We start from the raw sequence: 19,072 nt of genomic DNA on the forward strand, positions 1-19,072 counted from the left end.
CGGTCAGGGCTGCGGGGGACAGTCCCTGTGAGCGGGTCAGGGCTGCGGGGCCTAGTCCCTACGAGCCGGTCAGGGCTGCGGGGCCTAGTCCCTACGAGCGGGTCAGGGCCACGGGGGCCAGTCCCCGTGAGCGGGTCAGGGCTGCGGGTGCCAGACCCTGTGAGCGCGATACGGCCGCGCGGGGCAGCACGCTGTCAGCGGGACAGGGCTGTGGGGCCCAGTCCCTGTGAGCGGGTCAGGGCTGCGGGGGACAGTCCCTGTGAGCGGGTCAGGGATGCGGGGGACAGTCCCTGTGAGCGGGTCAGGGCTGCGGGGCCTAGTCCCTACGAGCCGGTCAGGGCTGCGGGGCCTAATCCCTACGAGCCGGTCAGGGCTGCGGGGCCTAGTCCCTACGAGCGGGTCTGGGCTGCGAGGGACAGTCCCTACGAGCGGGTCTGGGCTGCGGGGGACAGTCCCCACGAGCGGGTCTGGGCTGCGGGGGACAGTCCCCACGAGCGGGTCTGCGCTGCGGGGGACAGTCCCCACGAGCCGGTCGGGGCTGCGGGGGACGGTCCCCGTGAGCGGGTCGGGGCTGCGGGGGACGGTCCCCGTGAGCGGGTCGAGGCTGCGGGAGCAATTAGCCGTGAGCGGGACGGGGCTGCGGGGGTCAGTCCCCGTGAGCGGGTCGGGGCTGCGGGGGCCGGTCCCCGTGAGCGGCTCGGGGCTGCGGGGGCCGGTCCCCGTGAGCGGGTCGGGGCTGCGGGGGCAATTAGCCGTGAGCGGGTCGGGGCTGCGGGGGCCGGTCCCCGTGAGCGGGTCGGGGCTGCGGGGGCCGGTCCCCGTGAGCGGGTCGGGGCTGCGGGGGCCGGTCCCCGTGAGCGGGTCGGGGCTGCGGGGGCCGGTCCCCGTGAGCGGGTCGGGGCTGCGGGGGCCGGTCCCCGTGAGCGGGTCGGGGCTGCGGGGGCCGGTCCCCGTGAGCGGGTCGGGGCTGCGGGGGACGGTCCCCGTGAGCGGGTCTGGGCTGCGGGGGACGGTCCCCGTGAGCGGGTCTGGGCAGCGGGGGACGGTCCCCGTGAGCGGGTCTGGGCTGCGGGGGCCGGTCCCCGTGAGCGGGTCGGGGCTGCGGGGGCCGGTCCCCGTGAGCGGGTCGGGGCTGCGGGGGCCGGTCCCCGTGAGCGGGTCGGGGCTGCGGGGGCCGGTCCCCGTGAGCGGGTCGGGGCTGCGGGGGCCGGTCCCCGTGAGCGGGTCGGGGCTGCGGGGGCCGGTCCCCGTGAGCGGGTCGGGGCTGCGGGGGCAATTAGCCGTGAGCGGGACGGGGCTGCGGGGGCCGGTCCCCGTGAGCGGGTCGGGGCTGCGGGGGACGGTCCCCGTGAGCGGGTCGGGGCTGCGGGGGCAATTAGCCGTCAGCGGGACGGGGCTGCGGGGGTCGGTCCCCGTGAGCGGGTCGGGGCTGCGGGGGACGGTCCCCGTGAGCGGGACGGGGCTGCGGGGGCAATTAGCCGTGAGCGGGACGGGGCTGCGGGGGCCGGTCCCCGTGAGCGGGTCGGGGCTGCGGGGGACGGTCCCCGTGAGCGGGTCGGGGCTGCGGGGGCCGGTCCCCGTGAGCGGGTCGGGGCTGCGGGGGCAAATAGCCGTGAGCGGGTCGGGGCTGCGGGGGCAATTAGCCGTGAGCGGGACGGGGCTGCGGGGGCCGGTCCCCGTGAGCGGGTCTGGGCTGCGGGGGACAGTCCCCGTGAGCGGGTCAGGGCTGCGGGGGCCAGACCCTGTGAGCGCGATACGGCCGCGCGGGGCAGCACGCTGTCAGCGGGACAGGGCTGTGGGGCCCAGTCCCTGTGAGCGGGTCTGGGCTGCGGGGGACAGTCCCTGTGAGCGGGTCTGGGCTGCGGGGGACAGTCCCTGTGAGCGGGTCTGGGCTGCGGGGGAGAGTCCCTGTGAGCGGGTCTGGGCTGCGGGGGACAGTCCCTGTGAGCGGGCCTGGGCTGCGGGGGACAGTCCCTGTGAGCAGGTCTGGGATGCGGGGGACGGTCACTGTGAGCGGGTCAGGGCTGCGGGGGCCAGTCACTGTGAGCGGGTCAGGGCCGAGGTGGCAAATCGGTGTCAGCGGGCCAAGGGTGCGGGGGCAAATAGCTGGCAGGTGGTCAGGGCTGCGGGGGCCAGTCCCTTTGAGCGGGTCAGGGCTGAGGGGGCAAATCGCTGTGAGTGGGTCAGGGGTGCGGGGGACAGTCGCGGTGAGCGGGTCAGGGCTGCGGGGGCCAGTCCCCGTGAGCGGGTCAGGGCTGCGGGGGCCAGACCCTGTGAGCGGGTCAGGGCTGCGGGTGCCAAACCCTGTGAGCGCGATACGGCCGCGCGGGGTAGCACGCTGTCAGCGGGACAGGGCTGTGGGGCCCAGTCCCTGTGAGCGGGTCAGGGCTGCGGGGGACAGTCCCTGTGAGCGGGTCAGGGCTGCGGGGGACAGTCCCTGTGAGCGGGTCAGGGCTGCGGGGCCTAGTCCCTACGAGCCGGTCAGGGCTGCGGGGCCTAGTCCCTACGAGCGGGTCTGGGCTGCGGGGGACAGTCCCTACGAGCGGGTCTGGGCTGCGGGGGACAGTCCCCACGAGCGGGTCTGGGCTGCGGGGGACAGTCCCCACGAGCGGGTCTGGGCTGCGGGGGACAGTCCCCACGAGCGGGTCGGGGCTGCGGGGGACGGTCCCCGTGAGCGGGTCGAGGCTGCGGGAGCAATTAGCCGTGAGAGGGACGGGGCTGCGGGGGTCGGTCCCCGTGAGCGGGTCGGGGCTGCGGGGGCCGGTCCCCGTGAGCGGGTCGGGGCTGCGGGGGCCGGTCCCCGTGAGCAGGTCGGGGCTGCGGGGGCCGGTCCCCGTGAGCGGGTCGGGGCTGCGGGGGCCGGTCCCCGTGAGCGGGTCGGGGCTGCGGGGGCAATTAGCCGTGAGCGGGACGGGGCTGCGGGGGCCGGTCCCCGTGAGCGGGTCGGGGCTGCGGGGGACGGTCCCCGTGAGCGGGTCGGGGCTGCGGGGGCAATTAGCCGTCAGCGGGACGGGGCTGCGGGGGCCGGTCCCCGTGAGCGGGTCGGGGCTGCGGGGGACGGTCCCCGTGAGCGGGACGGGGCTGCGGGGGCCGGTCCCCGTGAGTGGGTCAGGGCTGCGGGGCCTAGTCCCTACGAGCCGGTCAGGGCTGCGGGGCCTAGTCCCTACGAGCGGGTCAGGGCCCCGGGGGCCAGTCCCCGTGAGCGGGTCAGGGCTGCGGGTGCCAGACCCTGTGAGCACGATACGGCCGCGCGGGGCAGCACGCTGTCAGCGGGACAGGGCTGTGGGGCCCAGTCCCTGTGAGCGGGTCAGGGCTGCGGGGGACAGTCCCTGTGAGCGGGTCAGGGCTGCGGGGGGACAGTCCCTGTGAGCGGGTCAGGGCTGCGGGGCCTAGTCCCTACGAGCCGGTCAGGGCTGCGGGGCCTAGTCCCTACGAGCGGGTCTGGGCTGCGGGGGACAGTCCCTACGAGCGGGTCTGGGCTGCGGGGGACAGTCCCCACGAGCGGGTCTGGGCTGCGGGGGACAGTCCCCACGAGCGGGTCTGGGCTGCGGGGGACGGTCCCAACGAGCGGGTCTGGGCTGCGGGGGACGGTCCCCGCGAGCGGGTCTGGGCTGCGGGGGACGGTCCCCGCGAGCGGGTCGGGGCTGCGGGGGCCGGTCCCCGCGAGCGGGTCGGGGCTGCGGGGGCCGGTCCCCGCGAGCGGGTCGGGGCTGCGGGGGCCGGTCCCCGCGAGCGGGTCGGGGCTGCGGGGGCCGGTCCCCGCGAGCGGGTCGGGGCTGCGGGGGCCGGTCCCCGCGAGCGGGTCGGGGCTGCGGGGGCCGGTCCCCGCGAGCGGGTCGGGGCTGCGGGGGACAGTCCCCACGAGCGGGTCTGGGCTGCGGGGGACAGTCCCCACGAGCGGGTCTGGGCTGCGGGGGACAGTCCCCACGAGCGGGTCTGGGCTGCGGGGGACAGTCCCCACGAGCGGGTCTGGGCTGCGGGGGACAGTCCCAACGAGCGGGTCTGGGCTGCGGGGGACGGTCCCCACGTGCGGGTCTGGGCTGCGGGGGACGGTCCCCGCGAGCGGGTCGGGGCTGCGGGGGCCGGTCCCCGCGAGCGGGTCGGGGCTGCGGGGGCCGGTCCCCGCGAGCGGGTCGGGGCTGCGGGGGCCCGTCCCCGCGAGCGGGTCGGGGCTGCGGGGGCCGGTCCCCGCGAGCGGGTCGGGGCTGCGGGGGCCGGTCCCCGCGAGCGGGTCGGGGCTGCGGGGGCCGGTCCCCGCGAGCGGGTCGGGGCTGCGGGGGACGGTCCCCGCGAGCGGGTCGGGGCTGCGGGGGCAATTAGCCGTGAGCGGGTCGGGGCTGCGGGGGCCGGTCCCCGTGAGCGGGTCGGGGCTGCGGGGGACGGTCCCCGTGAGCGGGTCGGGGCTGCGGGGGCAATTAGCCGTGAGCGGGACGGGGCTGCGGGGGCCGGTCCCCGTGAGCGGGTCGGGGCTGCGGGGGACGGTCCCCGTGAGCGGGTCGGGGCTGCGGGGGACGGTCCCCGTGAGCGGGTCGGGGCTGCGGGGGACGGTCCCCGTGAGCGGGTCGGGGCTGCGGGGGCAATTAGCCGTGAGCGGGACGGGGCTGCGGGGGCCGGTCCCCGTGAGCGGGTCGGGGCTGCGGGGACCGGTCCCCGTGAGCGGGTCGGGGCTGCGGGGGACGGTCCCCGTGAGCGGGTCGGGGCTGCGGGGGCAATTAGCCGTGAGCGGGACGGGGCTGCGGGGGCCGGTCCCCGTGAGCGGGTCGGGGCTGCGGGGGACGGTCCCCGTGAGCGGGTCGGGGCTGCGGGGGACGGTCCCCGTGAGCGGGTCGGGGCTGCGGGGGACGGTCCCCGTGAGCGGGTCGGGGCTGCGGGGGCAATTAGCCGTGAGCGGGACGGGGCTGCGGGGGCCGGTCCCCGTGAGCGGGTCGGGGCTGCGGGGGACGGTCCCCGTGAGCGGGTCGGGGCTGCGGGGGCAATTAGCCGTGAGCGGGACGGGGCTGCGGGGGCCGGTCCCCGTGAGCGGGTCGGGGCTGCGGGGGCCGGTCCCCGTGAGCGGGTCTGGGCTGCGGGGGACGGTCCCCGTCAGCGGGTCGGGGCTGCGGGGGCCGGTCCCCGTGAGCGGGTCGGGGCTGCGGGGGCAATTAGCCGTGAGCGGGACGGGGCTGCGGGGGACAGTCCCTGTGAGCGGGTCTGGGCTGCGGGGGACGGTCCCCGTGAGCGGGTCAGGGCTGCGGGGGCCAGACCCTGTGAGCGCGATACGGCCGCGCGGGGCAGCACGCTGTCAGCGGGACAGGGCTGTGGGGCCCAGTCCCTGTGAGCGGGTCTGGGCTGCGGGGGACAGTCCCTGTGAGCGGGTCTGGGCTGCGGGGGACAGTCCCTGTGAGCGGGTCTGGGCTGCGGGGGAGAGTCCCTGTGAGCGGGTCTGGGCTGCGGGGGACAGTCCCTGTGAGCGGGCCTGGGCTGCGGGGGACAGTCCCTGTGAGCAGGTCTGGGATGCGGGGGACAGTCACTGTGAGCGGGTCAGGGCTGCGGGGGCCAGTCACTGTGAGCGGGTCAGGGCCGAGGTGGCAAATCGGTGTCAGCGGGCCAAGGGTGCGGGGGCAAATAGCTGGCAGGTGGTCAGGGCTGCGGGGGCCAGTCCCTTTGAGCGGGTCAGGGCTGAGGGGGCAAATCGCTGTGAGCGGGTCAGGGGTGCGGGGGACAGTCGCGGTGAGCGGGTCAGGGCTGCGGGGGCCAGTCCCCGTGAGCGGGTCGGGGCTGCGGGGGCCGGTCCCCGTGAGCGGGTCGGGGCTGCGGGGGCCAGACCCTGTGAGCGCGATACGGCCGCGCGGGGCAGCACCCTGTCAGCGGGACAGGGCTGTGGGGCCCAGTCCCTGTGAGCGGGTCAGGGCTGCGGGGGACAGTCCCTCCGAGCGGGTCAGGGCTGCGGGGCCTCGTCCCTACGAGCGGGTCAGGGCTGCGGGGCCTCGTCCCTACGAGCGGGTCAGGGCTGCGGGGCCTAGTCCCTACGAGCGGGTCAGGGCTGCGGGGCCTAGTCCCTACGAGCGGGTCAGGGCTGCGGGGCCTAGTCCCTGTGAGCGGGTCTGGGCTGCGGGGGACAGTCCCTGTGAGCGGGTCTGGGCTGCGGGGGGCAGTCCCTGTGAGCGAATCTGGGCTGCGGGGGACAGTCCCTGTGAGCGGGTCTGGGCTGCGGGGGACAGTCCCTGTGAGCGGGTCTGGGCTGCGGGGGACAGTCCCTGTGAGCGGGTCTCGGCTGCGGGGGACAGTCCCTGTGAGCGGGTCTCGGCTGCGGGGGACAGTCCCTGTGAGCGGGTCTGGGCTGCGGGGGACAGTCCCTGTGAGCGGGTCTGGGCTGCGGGGGACAGCCCCTGTGAGCGGGTCTGGGCTGCGGGGGACATTCCCTGTGAGCGGGTCTGGGCTGCGGGGGACAGTCCCTGTGAGCGGGTCTGGGCTGCGGGGGACAGTCCCTGTGAGCGGGTCTGGGCTGCGGGGGACAGTCCCTGTGAGCGGGTCTGGGCTGCGGGGGACAGTCCCTGTGAGCGGGTCAGGGCTGCGGGGGACAGTCCCTGTGAGCGGGTCTGGGCTGCGGGGGACAGTCCCTGTGAGCGGGTCTGGGCTGCGGGGGACAGTCCCTGTGAGCGGGTCTGGGCTGCGGGGGACAGTCCCTGTGAGCGGGTCTGGGCTGCGGGGGACAGTCCCTGTGAGCGGGTCTGGGCTGCGGGGGACAGTCCCTGTGAGCGGGTCTGGGCTGCGGGGGACAGTCCCTGTGAGCGGGTCTGGGCTGCGGGGGACAGTCCCTGTGAGCGGGTCTGGGCTGCGGGGGACAGTCCCTGTGAGCGGGTCAGGGCTGCGGGGGACAGTCACTGTGAGCGGGTCTGGGCTGCGGGGGACAGTCCCTGTGAGCGGGTCTGGGCTGCGGGGGACAGTCCCTGTGAGCGGGTCTGGGCTGCGGGGGACAGTCCCTGTGAGCGGGTCTGGGCTGCGGGGGACAGTCCCTGTGAGCGGGTCTGGGCTGCGGGGGACAGTCCCTGTGAGCGGGTCTGGGCTGCGGGGGACAGTCCCTGTGAGCGGGTCTGGGCTGCGGGGGACAGTCCCTGTGAGCGGGTCTGGGCTGCGGGGGAGAGTCCCTGTGAGCGGGTCTGGGCTGCGGGGGACAGTCCCTGTGAGCAGGTCTGGGATGCGGGGGACAGTCACTGTGAGCGGGCCAGGGCTGCGGGGGCCAGTCACTGTGAGCGGGTCAGGGCCGAGGTGGCAAATCGGTGTCAGCGGGCCAAGGGTGCGGGGGCAAATAGCTGGCAGGTGGTCAGGGCTGCGGGGGCCAGTCCCTTTGAGCGGGTCAGGGCTGAGGGGGCAAATCGCTGTGAGCGGGTCAGGGGAGCGGGGGACAGTCGCGGTGAGCGGGTCAGGGCTGCGGGGGCCAGTCCCCGTGAGCGGGTCAGGGCTGCGGGGGCCAGACCCTGTGAGCGGGTCAGGGCTGCTTGGGCCAGACCCTGTGAGCGCGATACGGCCGCGCGGGGCAGCACGCTGTCAGCGGGACAGGGCTGTGTGGCCCAGTCCCTGTGAGCCGGTCAGGGCTGCGGGGAACAGTCCCTGTGAGCGGGTCAGGGCTGCGGGGCCTAGTCCCTACGAGCCGGTCAGGGCTGCGGGGCCTAGTCCCTACGAGCGGGTCAGGGCCACGGGGGCCAGTCCCCGTGAGCGGGTCAGGGCTGCGGGTGCCAGACCCTGTGAGCGCGATACGGCCGCGCGGGGCAGCACGCTGTCAGCGGGACAGGGCTGTGGGGCCCAGTCCCTGTGAGCGGGTCAGGGCTGCGGGGGACAGTCCCTGTGAGCGGGTCAGGGCTGCGGGGGACAGTCCCTGTGAGCGGGTCAGGGCTGCGGGGCCTAGTCCCTACGAGCCGGTCAGGGCTGCGGGGCCTAGTCCCTACGAGCCGGTCAGGGCTGCGGGGCCTAGTCCCTACGAGCGGGTCTGGGCTGCGGGGGACAGTCCCTACGAGCGGGTCTGGGCTGCGGGGGACAGTCCCCACGAGCGGGTCTGGGCTGCGGGGGACAGTCCCCACGAGCGGGTCTGCGCTGCGGGGGACAGTCCCCACGAGCGGGTCGGGGCTGCGGGGGACGGTCCCCGTGAGCGGGTCGGGGCTGCGGGGGACGGTCCCCGTGAGCGGGTCGAGGCTGCGGGAGCAATTAGCCGTGAGCGGGACGGGGCTGCGGGGGTCGGTCCCCGTGAGCGGGTCGGGGCTGCGGGGGCCGGTCCCCGTGAGCGGCTCGGGGCTGCGGGGGCCGGTCCCCGTGAGCGGGTCGGGGCTGCGGGGGCAATTAGCCGTGAGTGGGTCGGGGCTGCGGGGGCCGGTCCCCGTGAGCGGGTCGGGGCTGCGGGGGCCGGTCCCCGTGAGCGGGTCGGGGCTGCGGGGGCCGGTCCCCGTGAGCGGGTCGGGGCTGCGGGGGCCGGTCCCCGTGAGCGGGTCGGGGCTGCGGGGGCCGGTCCCCGTGAGCGGGTCGGGGCTGCGGGGGACGGTCCCCGTGAGCGGGTCGGGGCTGCGGGGGACGGTCCCCGTGAGCGGGTCTGGGCAGCGGGGGACGGTCCCCGTGAGCGGGTCTGGGCTGCGGGGGCCGGTCCCCGTGAGCGGGTCGGGGCTGCGGGGGCCGGTCCCCGTGAGCGGGTCGGGGCTGCGGGGGCCGGTCCCCGTGAGCGGGTCGGGGCTGCGGGGGCCGGTCCCCGTGAGCGGGTCGGGGCTGCGGGGGCCGGTCCCCGTGAGCGGGTCGGGGCTGCGGGGGCCGGTCCCCGTGAGCGGGTCGGGGCTGCGGGGGCAATTAGCCGTGAGCGGGACGGGGCTGCGGGGGCCGGTCCCCGTGAGCGGGTCGGGGCTGCGGGGGACGGTCCCCGTGAGCGGGTCGGGGCTGCGGGGGCAATTAGCCGTCAGCGGGACGGGGCTGCGGGGGCCGGTCCCCGTGAGCGGGTCGGGGCTGCGGGGGACGGTCCCCGTGAGCGGGACGGGGCTGCGGGGGCAATTAGCCGTGAGCGGGACGGGGCTGCGGGGGCCGGTCCCCGTGAGCGGGTCGGGGCTGCGGGGGACGGTCCCCGTGAGCGGGTCTGGGCTGCGGGGGACGGTCCCCGTGAGCGGGTCGGGGCTGCGGGGGCCGGTCCCCGTGAGCGGGTCGGGGCTGCGGGGGCAAATAGCCGTGAGCGGGTCGGGGCTGCGGGGGCAATTAGCCGTGAGCGGGACGGGGCTGCGGGGGACAGTCCCTGTGAGCGGGTCTGGGCTGCGGGGGACAGTCCCTGTGAGCAGGTCTGGGATGCGGGGGACAGTCACTGTGAGCGGGTCAGGGCTGCGGGGGCCAGTCACTGTGAGCGGGTCAGGGCCGAGGTGGCAAATCGGTGTCAGCGGGCCAAGGGTGCGGGGGCAAATAGCTGGCAGGTGGTCAGGGCTGCGGGGGCCAGTCCCTTTGAGCGGGTCAGGGCTGAGGGGGCAAATCGCTGTGAGCGGGTCAGGGGTGCGGGGGACAGTCGCGGTGAGCGGGTCAGGGCTGCGGGGGCCAGTCCCCGTGAGCGGGTCAGGGCTGCGGGGGCCAGACCCTGTGAGCGGGTCAGGGCTGCGGGTGCCAGACCCTGTGAGCGCGATACGGCCGCGCGGGGCAGCACGCTGTCAGCGGGACAGGGCTGTGGGGCCCAGTCCCTGTGAGCGGGTCAGGGCTGCGGGGGACAGTCCCTGTGAGCGGGTCAGGGCTGCGGGGGACAGTCCCTGTGAGCGGGTCAGGGCTGCGGGGCCTAGTCCCTACGAGCCGGTCAGGGCTGCGGGGCCTAGTCCCTACGAGCGGGTCTGGGCTGCGGGGGACAGTCCCCACGAGCGGGTCTGGGCTGCGGGGGACAGTCCCCACGAGCGGGTCTGGGCTGCGGGGGACAGTCCCCACGAGCGGGTCTGGGCTGCGGGGGACAGTCCCGACGAGCGGGTCTGGGCTGCGGGGGACGGTCCCCGTGAGCGGGTCGGGGCTGCGGGGGACGGTCCCCGTGAGCGGGTCGAGGCTGCGGGAGCAATTAGCCGTGAGCGGGACGGGGCTGCGGGGGTCGGTCCCCGTGAGCGGGTCGGGGCTGCGGGGGCCGGTCCCCGTGAGCGGGTCGGGGCTGCGGGGGCCGGTCCCCGTGAGCGGGTCGGGGCTGCGGGGGCCGGTCCCCGTGAGCGGGTCGGGGCTGCGGGGGCAATTAGCCGTGAGCGGGATGGGGCTGCGGGGGCCGGTCCCCGTGAGCGGGTCGGGGCTGCGGGGGCCGGTCCCCGTGAGCGGGTCGGGGCTGCGGGGGCAATTAGCCGTCAGCGGGACGGGGCTGCGGGGGCCGGTCCCCGTGAGCGGGTCGGGGCTGCGGGGGACGGTCCCCGTGAGCGGGACGGGGCTGCGGGGGCCGGTCCCCGTGAGCGGGTCAGGGCTGCGGGGCCTAGTCCCTACGAGCCGGTCAGGGCTGCGGGGCCTAGTCCCTACGAGCGGGTCAGGGCCCCGGGGGCCAGTCCACGTGAGCGGGTCAGGGCTGCGGGTGCCAGACCCTGTGAGCGCGATACGGCCGCGCGGGGCAGCACGCTGTCAGCGGGACAGGGCTGAGGGGCCCTGTCCCTGTGAGCGGGTAAGGGCTGCGGGGGACAGTCCCTGTGAGCGGGTCAGGGCTGCGGGGGACAGTCCCTGTGAGCGGGTCAGGGCTGCGGGGCCTAGTCCCTACGAGCCGGTCAGGGCTGCGGGGCCTAGAACCTACGAGCGGGTCTGGGCTGCGGGGGACAGTCCCTACGAGCGGGTCTGGGCTGCGGGGGACAGTCCCCACGAGCGGGTCTGGGCTGCGGGGGACAGTCCCCACGAGCGGGTCTGGGCTGCGGGGGACAGTCCCCACGAGCGGGTCTGGGCTGCGGGGGACGGTCCCCGCGAGCGGGTCTGGGCTGCGGGGGACGGTCCCCGCGAGCGGGTCGGGGCTGCGGGGGCCGGTCCCCGTGAGCGGGTCTGGGCTGCGGGGGACGGTCCCCGTGAGCGGGTCTGGGCAGCGGGGGACGGTCCCCGTGAGCGGGTCTGGGCTGCGGGGGCCGGTCCCCGTGAGCGGGTCGGGGCTGCGGGGGCCGGTCCCCGTGAGCGGGTCGGGGCTGCGGGGGCCGGTCCCCGTGAGCGGGTCGGGGCTGCGGGGGCCGGTCCCCGTGAGCGGGTCGGGGCTGCGGGGGCCGGTCCCCGTGAGCGGGTCGGGGCTGCGGGGGCAATTAGCCGTGAGCGGGACGGGGCTGCGGGGGCCGGTCCCCGTGAGCGGGTCGGGGCTGCGGGGGACGGTCCCCGTGAGCGGGTCGGGGCTGCGGGGGCAATTAGCCGTCAGCGGGACGGGGCTGCGGGGGCCGGTCCCCGTGAGCGGGTCGGGGCTGCGGGGGACGGTCCCCGTGAGCGGGACGGGGCTGCGGGGGCAATTAGCCGTGAGCGGGACGGGGCTGCGGGGGCCGGTCCCCGTGAGCGGGTCGGGGCTGCGGGGGACGGTCCCCGTGAGCGGGTCTGGGCTGCGGGGGACGGTCCCCGTGAGCGGGTCGGGGCTGCGGGGGCCGGTCCCCGTGAGCGGGTCGGGGCTGCGGGGGCAAATAGCCGTGAGCGGGTCGGGGCTGCGGGGGCAATTAGCCGTGAGCGGGACGGGGCTGCGGGGGACAGTCCCTGTGAGCGGGTCTGGGCTGCGGGGGACAGTCCCTGTGAGCAGGTCTGGGATGCGGGGGACAGTCACTGTGAGCGGGTCAGGGCTGCGGGGGCCAGTCACTGTGAGCGGGTCAGGGCCGAGGTGGCAAATCGGTGTCAGCGGGCCAAGGGTGCGGGGGCAAATAGCTGGCAGGTGGTCAGGGCTGCGGGGGCCAGTCCCTTTGAGCGGGTCAGGGCTGAGGGGGCAAATCGCTGTGAGCGGGTCAGGGGTGCGGGGGACAGTCGCGGTGAGCGGGTCAGGGCTGCGGGGGCCAGTCCCCGTGAGCGGGTCAGGGCTGCGGGGGCCAGACCCTGTGAGCGGGTCAGGGCTGCGGGTGCCAGACCCTGTGAGCGCGATACGGCCGCGCGGGGCAGCACGCTGTCAGCGGGACAGGGCTGTGGGGCCCAGTCCCTGTGAGCGGGTCAGGGCTGCGGGGGACAGTCCCTGTGAGCGGGTCAGGGCTGCGGGGGACAGTCCCTGTGAGCGGGTCAGGGCTGCGGGGCCTAGTCCCTACGAGCCGTTCAGGGCTGCGGGGCCTAGTCCCTACGAGCGGGTCTGGGCTGCGGGGGACAGTCCCTACGAGCGGGTCTGGGCTGCGGGGGACAGTCCCCACGAGCGGGTCTGGGCTGCGGGGGACAGTCCCCACGAGCGGGTCTGGGCTGCGGGGGACAGTCCCCACGAGCGGGTCTGGGCTGCGGGGGACGGTCCCCGAGCGGGTCGGGGCTGCGGGGGACGGTCCCCGTGAGCGGGTCGAGGCTGCGGGAGCAATTAGCCGTGAGCGGGACGGGGCTGCGGGGGTCGGTCTCCGTGAGCGGGTCGGGGCTGCGGGGGCCGGTCCCCGTGAGCGGGTCGGGGCTGCGGGGGCCGGTCCCCGTGAGCGGGTCGGGGCTGCGGGGGCCGGTCCCCGTGAGCGGGTCGGGGCTGCGGGGGCAATTAGCCGTGAGCGGGACGGGGCTGCGGGGGCCGGTCCCCGTGAGCGGGTCGGGGCTGCGGGGGCCGGTCCCCGTGAGCGGGTCGGGGCTGCGGGGGCAATTAGCCGTCAGCGGGACGGGGCTGCGGGGGCCGGTCCCCGTGAGCGGGTCGGGGCTGCGGGGGACGGTCCCCGTGAGCGGGACGGGGCTGCGGGGGCCGGTCCCCGTGAGCGGGTCAGGGCTGCGGGGCCTAGTCCCTACGAGCCGGTCAGGGCTGCGGGGCCTAGTCCCTACGAGCGGGTCAGGGCCCCGGGGGCCAGTCCCCGTGAGCGGGTCAGGGCTGCGGGTGCCAGACCCTGTGAGCGCGATACGGCCGCGCGGGGCAGCACGCTGTCAGCGGGACAGGGCTGAGGGGCCCTGTCCCTGTGAGCGGGTCAGGGCTGCGGGGGACAGTCCCTGTGAGCGGGTCAGGGCTGCGGGGCCTAGTCCCTACGAGCCGGTCAGGGCTGCGGGGCCTAGTCCCTACGAGCGGGTCTGGGCTGCGGGGGACAGTCCCTACGAGCGGGTCTGGGCTGCGGGGGACAGTCCCCACGAGCGGGTCTGGGCTGCGGGGGACAGTCCCCACGAGCGGGTCTGGGCTGCGGGGGACGGTCCCCGCGAGCGGGTCTGGGCTGCGGGGGACGGTCCCCGCGAGCGGGTCTGGGCTGCGGGGGACGGTCCCCGCGAGCGGGTCGGGGCTGCGGGGGCCGGTCCCCGCGAGCGGGTCGGGGCTGCGGGGGCCGGTCCCCGCGAGCGGGTCGGGGCTGCGGGGGCCGGTCCCCGCGAGCGGGTCGGGGCTGCGGGGGCCGGTCCCCGCGAGCGGGTCGGGGCTGCGGGGGCCGGTCCCCGCGAGCGGGTCGGGGCTGCGGGGGCCGGTCCCCGCGAGTGGGTCGGGGCTGCGGGGGACGGTCCCCGCGAGCGGGTCGGGGCTGCGGGGGCAATTAGCCGTGAGCGGGTCGGGGCTGCGGGGGCCGGTCCCCGTGAGCGGGTCGGGGCTGCGGGGGACGGTCCCCGTGAGCGGGTCGGGGCTGCGGGGGCAATTAGCCGTGAGCGGGACGGGGCTGCGGGGGCCGGTCCCCGTGAGCGGGTCGGGGCTGCGGGGGCCGGTCTCCGTGAGCGGGTCGGGGCTGCGGGGGACGGTCCCCGTGAGCGGGTCGGGGCTGCGGGGGACGGTCCCCGTGAGCGGGTCGGGGCTGCGGGGGCAATTAGCCGTGAGCGGGACGGGGCTGCGGGGGCCGGTCCCCGTGAGCGGGTCGGGGCTGCGGGGACCGGTCCCCGTGAGCGGGTCGGGGCTGCGGGGGACGGTCCCCGTGAGCAGGTCGGGGCTGCGGGGGCAATTAGCCGTGAGCGGGACGGGGCTGCGGGGGCCGGTCCCCGTGAGCGGGTCGGGGCTGCGGGGGACGGTCCCCGTGAGCGGGTCGGGGCTGCGGGGGCAATTAGCCGTGAGCGGGACGGGGCTGCGGGGGCCGGTCCCCGTGAGCGGGTCGGGGCTGCGGGGGACGGTCCCCGTGAGCGGGTCGGGGCTGCGGGGGCAATTAGCCGTGAGCGGGACGGGGCTGCGGGGGCCGGTCCCCGTGAGCGGGTCGGGGCTGCGGGGGCCGGTCCCTGTGAGCGGGTCTGGGCTGCGGGGGACGGTCCCCGTGAGCGGGTCGGGGCTGCGGGGGCAATTAGCCGTGAGCGGGACGGGGCTGCGGGGGACAGTCCCTGTGAGCGGGTCTGGGCTGCGGGGGACAGTCCCTGTGAGCGGGTCTGGGCTGCGGGGGACAGTCCCTGTGAACGGGTCTGGGCTGCGGGGGACAGTCCCTGTGAGCGGGTCTGGGCTGCGGGGGACAGTCCCTGTGAGCGGGTCTGGGCTGCGGGGGACAGTCCCTGTGAGCGGGTCTGGGCTGCGGGGGACAGTCCCTGTGAGCGGGTCTGGGCTGCGGGGGACAGTCCCTGTGAGCGGGTCTGGGCTGCGGGGGAGAGTCCCTGTGAGCGGGTCTGGGCTGCGGGGGACAGTCCCTGTGAGCGGGTCTGGGCTGCGGGGGACAGTCCCTGTGAGCGGGTCTGGGCTGCGGGGGACAGTCCCTGTGAGCGGGTCTGGGCTGCGGGGGACAGTCCCTGTGAGCGGGTCTGGGCTGCGGGGGACAGTCCCTGTGAGCGGGTCTGGGCTGCGGGGGACAGTCCCTGTGAGCGGGTCTGGGCTGCGGGGGACAGTCCCTGTGAGCGGGTCTGGGCTGCGGGGGACAGTCCCTGTGAGCGGGTCTGGGCTGCGGGGGACAGTCCCTGTGAGCGGGTCTGGGCTGCGGGGGACAGTCCCTGTGAGCGGGTCTGGGCTGCGGGGGACAGTCCCTGTGAGCGGGTCTGGGCTGCGGGGGACAGTCCCTGTGAGCGGGTCTGGGCTGCGGGGGAGAGTCCCTGTGAGCGGGTCTGGGCTGCGGGGGACAGTCCCTGTGAGCGGGTCTGGGCTGCGGGGGACAGTCCCTGTGAGCAGGTCTGGGATGCGGGGGACAGTCACTGTGAGCGGGTCAGGGCTGCGGGGGCCAGTCACTGTGAGCGGGTCAGGGCCGAGGTGGCAAATCGGTGTCAGCGGGCCAAGGGTGCGGGGGCAAATAGCTGGCAGGTGGTCAGGGCTGCGGGGGCCAGTCCCTTTGAGCGGGTCAGGGCTGAGGGGGCAAATCGCTGTGAGCGGGTCAGGGGTGCGGGGGACAGTCGCGGTGAGCGGGTCAGGGCTGCGGGGGCCAGTCCCCGTGAGCGGGTCAGGGCTGCGGGGGCCAGACCCTGTGAGCGGGTCAGGGCTGCGGGGGCCAGACCCTGTGAGCGCGATACGGCCGCGCGGGGCAGCACGCTGTCAGCGGGACAGGGCTGTGTGGCCCAGTCCCTGTGAGCCGGTCAGGGCTGCGGGGGACAGTCCCTGTGAGCGGGTCAGGGCTGCGGGGCCTAGTCCCTACGAGCCGGTCAGGGCTGCGGGGCCTAGTCCCTACGAGCGGGTCTGGGCTGCGGGGGACAGTCCCTACGAGCGGGTCTGGGCTGCGGGGGACAGTCCCCACGAGCGGGTCTGGGCTGCGGGGGACGGTCCCCACGAGCGGGTCTGGGCTGCGGGGGACGGTCCCCGCGAGCGGGTCGGGGCTGCGGGGGACGGTCCCCGCGAGCGGGTCGGGGCTGCGGGGGACGGTCCCCGTGAGCGGGACGGGGCTGCGGGGGGCGGTCCCCGTGAGCGGGTCGGGGCTGCGGGGGCCGGTCCCCGTGAGCGGGTCGGGGCTGCGGGGGACGGTCCCCGTGAGCGGGTCGGGGCTGCGGGGGACGGTCCCCGTGAGCGGGTCGGGGCTGCGAGGGACGGTCCCCGTAAGCGGGTCTGGGCTGCGGGGGACGGTCCCCGTGAGCGGGTCGGGGCTGCGGGGGCCGGTCCCCGTGAGCGGGTCGGGGCTGCGGGGGACGGTCCCCGTGAGCGGGTCGGGGCTGCGGGGGACGGTCCCCGTGAGCGGGTCGGGGCTGCGGGGGCCAGTCCCTGTGAGCGGGCGAGGGCTGCGGTGGCAAATAGCTGTCAGGGGGTCAGGGCTGCGGCGGCCAGTCCATGTCAGCGGGACAGGGCTGCTGGGGACAGTGCCTGTGATCGGGTCATGGCTGCGTGGGCCAGTCCCTGTGAGCGGGTCAGGGCTGCGGGGGCCAGTCACTGTGAGCGGGCCAGGGCTGCGGGGACCAGTCCCTGTGAGCGGGTCAGGGCTGCGGGGGCCGGTCCCTGTGAGCGGGCCAGGGCTGCGGGGGCCGGTCGCTGTGAGCGGGCGAGGGCTGCGGTGGCAAATAGCTGTCAGGGGGTCAGGGCTGCGGCGGCCAGTCCATGTCAGCGGGACAGGGCTGCGGGGGACAGTGCCTGTGATCGGGTCATGGCTGCGGTGGCAAATAGCTGAGAGTAGGTCAGGGCCGCGGGGGCCAGTCCCTGTGAGCAGGCCAGGGCCGCGGGGACCGGTCCCTGTGAGCGGGTCAGGGCCGCGGGGGCCGGTCCCTGTGAGCGGGACAGGGCCGCGGGGGCCGGTCCCTGTGAGCGGGCCAGGGCCGCGGGGGCCGGTCCCTGTGAGCGGGCCAGGGCCGCGGGGGCCGGTCCATGTGAGCGGGTCAGGGCCGCGGGGGCCGGTCCCTGTGAGCGGGTCAGGGCTGCGGGGGCCGGTCCCTGTGAGCGGGTCAGGGCTGCGGGGGCCGGTCCCTGTGAGCGGGTCAGGGCGGCGGGGGCCGGTCCCTGTGAGCGGGTCAGGGCTGCGGGGGCCGGTCCCTGTGAGCGGGTCAGGGCTGCGGGGGCCGGTCCCTGTGAGCGGGTCAGGGCTGCGGGGGCCGGTCCCTGTGAGCGGGTCAGGGCTGCGGGGGCCAGTCCCTGTGAGCGGGCGAGGGCTGCGGTGGCAAATAGCTGTCAGGGGGTCAGGGCTGCGGCGGCCAGTCCCTGTGAGCGGGCGAGGGCTGCGGGAGACAGTCGCTGTGAGCGGGTCAGGGCCGCGGGGGCCGGTCCCTGTGAGCGGGCCAGGGCCGCGGGGGCCGGTCCCTGTGAGCGGGCCAGGGCCGCGGGGGCCGGTCCCTGTGAGCGGGCCAGGGCAGCGGGTGCCGGTACCTGTGTGCGGGCCAGGGCCGCGGGGGCCGGTCCCTGTGAGCGGGCCAGGGCCGCGGGGGCCGGTCCCTGTGAGCGGGCCAGGGCCGCGGGGGCCGGTCCCTGTGAGCGGGTCAGGGCCGCGGGGGCCGGTCCCTGTGAGCGGGCCAGGGCCGCGGGGGCCGGTCCATGTGAGCGGGTCAGGGCCGCGGGGGCCGGTCCCTGTGAGCGGGTCAGGGCCGCGGGGGCCGGTCCCTGTGAGCGGGTCAGGGCTGCGGGGGCCGGTCCCTGTGAGCGGGTCAGGGCTGCGGGGGCCGGTCCCTGTGAGCGGGTCAGGGCTGCGGGGGCCGGTCCCTGTGAGCGGGTCAGGGCTGCGGGGGCCGGTCCCTGTGAGCGGGTCAGGGCTGCGGGGGCCAGTCCCTGTGAGCGGGCGAGGGCTGCGGTGGCAAATAGCTGTCAGGGGGTCAGGGCTGCGGCGGCCAGTCCCTGTGAGCGGGCGAGGGCTGCGGGAGACAGTCGCTGTGAGCGGGTCAGGGCCGCGGGGGCCGGTCCCTGTGAGCGGGCCAGGGCCGCGGGGGCCGGTCCCTGTGAGCGGGCCAGGGCCGCGGGGGCCGGTCCCTGTGAGCGGGCCAGGGCAGCGGGTGCCGGTACCTGTGTGCGGGCCAGGGCCGCGGGGGCCGGTCCCTGTGAGCGGGCCAGGGCCGCGGGGGCCGGTCCCTGTGAGCGGGCCAGGGCCGCGGGGGCCGGTTCCTGTGTGCGGGCCTGGGCCGCGGGGGGCCGGTCCCTGTGAGCGGGCCAGGGCCGCGGGGGCCGGTCCCTGTGAGCGTGCCAGGTCCGCGGGGGCCGGTCCCTGTGAGCGGGCCAGGGCCGCGGGGGCCGGTCCCTGTGAGCGGGTCCGGGCCGCGGGGGCCGGTCCCTGTGAGCGGGTCAGGGCCGCGGGGGCCGGTCCCTGTGAGCGGGTCAGGGCTGCGGGGGCCGGTCCCTGTGAGCGGGTCAGGGCTGCGGGGGCCAGTCCCTGTGAGCGGGCGAGGGCTGCGGTGGCAAATAGCTGTCAGGGGGTCAGGGCTGCGGCGGCCAGTCCCTGTGAGCGGGCGAGGGCTGCGGGAGACAGTCGCTGTGAGCGGGTCAGGGCTGCGGGGGCCGGTCCCTGTGAGCGGGCCAGGGCCGCGGGGGCCGGTACCTGTGTGCGGGCCAGGGCCGCGGGGGCCGGTCCCTGTGAGCGGGCCAGGGCCGCGGGGGCCGGTCCCTGTGAGCGGGCCAGGGCCGCGGGGGCCGGTCCCTGTGAGCGGGCCAGGGCCGCGGGGGCCGGTCCCTGTGTGCGGGCCAGGGCCGCGGGGGCCGGTCCCTGTGAGCGTGCCAGGTCCGCGGGGGCCGGTCCCTGTGAGCGGGCCAGGTCCGCGGGGGCCGGTCCCTGTGAGCGGGTCAGGGCTGCGGGGGCCGGTCCCTGTGAGCGGGTCAGGGCTGCGGGGGCCAGTACCTGTGAGCGGGCGAGGGCTGCGGTGGCAAATAGCTGTCAGGGGGTCAGGGCTGCGGCGGCCAGTCCCTGTGAGCGGGCGAGGGCTGCGGGAGACAGTCGCTGTGAGCGGGTCAGGGCTGCTGGGGCCGGTCCCTGTGAGCGGGTCAGGGCTGCGGGGGCCAGTCCCTGTGAGCAGGCCAGGGCCGCGGGGACCGGTCCCTGTGAGCGGGTCAGGGCCGCGGGGGCCGGTGCCTGTGAGCGGGACAGGGCCGCGGGGGCCGGTCCCTGTGAGCGGGCCAGGGCCGCGGGGGCCGGTCCCTGTGAGCGGGTCGGGGCTGCGGGGGACGGTCCCCGTGAGCGGGTCGGGGCTGCGGGGGACGGTCCCCGTGAGCGGGTCGGGGCTGCGGGGGCCAGTCCCTGTGAGCGGGCGAGGGCTGCGGTGG

This window comes from Stegostoma tigrinum, unplaced genomic scaffold, assembly GCF_030684315.1.
Source record: "Stegostoma tigrinum isolate sSteTig4 unplaced genomic scaffold, sSteTig4.hap1 scaffold_93, whole genome shotgun sequence".
NCBI lineage: Eukaryota > Metazoa > Chordata > Chondrichthyes > Orectolobiformes > Stegostomatidae > Stegostoma > Stegostoma tigrinum.